Genomic DNA, 2,044 nt, shown 5'->3' on the forward strand with positions numbered 1-2,044 from the left:
TCTCAATGTATGATTGATTGGAAAAAGCAATAGCCAAATGCAAATGTGATCAAATAGACACGTTAGTGTGCAACTAACTGTATTATTGAATACAAGTCAATCAGTCCTGAAAGCATCTCACTCCAAATGGATAATAAAATGTGAGGCTGGATGAACACAGCAGGCCAAGCAGCATCTCAGGAGCACAAAAGCTGACGTTTCGGGCCTAGACCCTTCATCAGAGAGGTCTCTGATGAAGGGTCTAGGCCCGAAACGTCAGCTTTTGTGCTCCTGAGATGCTGCTTGGCCTGCTGTGTTCATCCAGCCTCACATTTTATTATCTTGGAATCTCCAGCATCTGCAGTTCCCATTATCTCTCACTCCAAATGGAGTTCATTCTGAATAGCTACTTTTGGACTAGTACTGTTAAGGACAATAAATTATGACTCTGCAATCACACTCACACTTTTGGGTGCTATCTACAGTGAATGAGTTACTACGGTGCATAAGAAATGTGCAAGGAACATTTCCACCTGTACATGTAAGATTAAAGATACACCAGTATCAAGTTCAGAGTAAGTCTGCATTCTACCAATTTCTATTCATCCAGCAATTCTGTGACGTGCCATTTAAATGGAGTCATATTGGACTTGAAGCATTAGCTATTTCACACTCCATGGATGCTGCCAGACTGCTGAGATTCTCTGTCACTTTGTTTTTCTCTTTCAGATCGCCAGCATCTGTAATATGTTGTTCCAGTATCATATTTAAGTTGGTTTAATTGAACAATTTTCTCACAAGTTCTAAATATTATCAAGTTCCACTGCAGGATTTGAGCACATAATCTGGTTTGACACCTCCGTACAGTACTGAAGTTACATTGTCAGTGATGCTCTCCTTCGGATGAGTTATCAAATCACCTATATCCTCAAAGTATACGACCGGTGTAATAGTGCTGAGTCTACACACCATGTGTATTCATGTTTAAGCAAGAATCATCGCTTCACCAAAAAAACAGATAGCAGACATTTTTCTCATGACTGTCCGTGGGACATAATTGTGTGCAAAATGGCTGACAATTTTCTGCACAGATAACTGCACTACAAAGTAAGGACTGTAGAATGTTTCTCAGACACAGTAAGGATAAATTCAAACCGCTCCTTTCAAAAAGTGACACAAGCCTTTAAGAAATGGAGACTTCATGACTTTGAGGTTGAGTCCAGATATCAAATTATAACTGAACAGTGAGCATAAACTACTTTTCATACTATCTACTAGACAGAAAAGCCGTTCTTTTCTGTTGGAGGCTCGTTCGCTAAACCACCCCACCCCGAGGAGTAAATACTGGGAACTGGAGAAAGTGAAAAACATAAAATATCAGGCACTCCCACCACCGCCGCGCCCCCCCGGCCCCAATGCCTGTCTCGCCATTTTCTAGTCCCTTACAGTTCGAAACTATAGTGAACTGTTTGGCTAACACCAAGACAAGCAGCCAATACCAAAAGAGGTAGTTGCTAAGTTACCCCACCCGTCATTGGTGAGCTGGTGAGCTGGTGAGCCGGTGACCCCCGATTACCTACCGCGAACTCCCCGCCGTCTTCCCAAAGCACTTCCGCCTAACGTCGCATTATTTCTTCGCTCCTGCGCACTTCAGTCGCTCTGAAAACGTGACTACCGTTCCGCTTTCTCATTGACTATTCATACGAATAGTCGATTTGGAGTTGCCAGTCCTGTAGCAAGTTCAAAAAGTGGATTGGGGTGATCCTGCACTCTGACATTCAAACTATCTGAACAGTAAATGGCCTGAGGTCTTTCACTTCGACAAGTCAACGGATGCAATGATGGAAGGGCGGTGAGACCACAATGCAAAGCGGCCAAGAAACCACTCCGTGTTTTTCTTCAACGGGACACCGCTTTGTATTGTGGGACAGATATTGGGCGCATGCGCAAGTGCGCTACCGGCCTCGGCTGTGGTGCGGCCTTGTCGGCCTGAAGGTTCCAGTTGCTGCTGGTCCTCCAGCTGGCGGCCTGCGGCGCCACTGAGTCTTTCCCAGCCCCAGTCCTC

General features: G+C 44.8%; 1 protein-coding gene across 6 annotated transcripts in view; it reads right to left on the minus strand.

The window, feature by feature from the left end:
* tradd (tnfrsf1a-associated via death domain) overlaps window positions 1-2,044 on the minus strand; it is a 33,900-nt gene that overhangs the window by 31,336 nt on the left and 520 nt on the right. For 2 of the 6 annotated variants that reach the window (XM_048546603.2, XM_048546600.2), the window contains exon 1: window positions 1,560-1,672. The exons of 1 other annotated variant lie outside the window; for it this stretch is intronic. The gene's annotated coding sequence lies outside the window, so the exon portion shown is untranslated. Of the gene's footprint in view, window positions 1-1,507; window positions 1,528-1,559; window positions 1,673-2,044 lie in introns of those variants that run through there. 3 more of the 6 variants (XM_048546602.2, XM_048546601.2, XM_048546604.2) reach the window with 3 other exon arrangements.

Source organism: Stegostoma tigrinum, chromosome 16 (assembly GCF_030684315.1).
Source record: "Stegostoma tigrinum isolate sSteTig4 chromosome 16, sSteTig4.hap1, whole genome shotgun sequence".
NCBI lineage: Eukaryota > Metazoa > Chordata > Chondrichthyes > Orectolobiformes > Stegostomatidae > Stegostoma > Stegostoma tigrinum.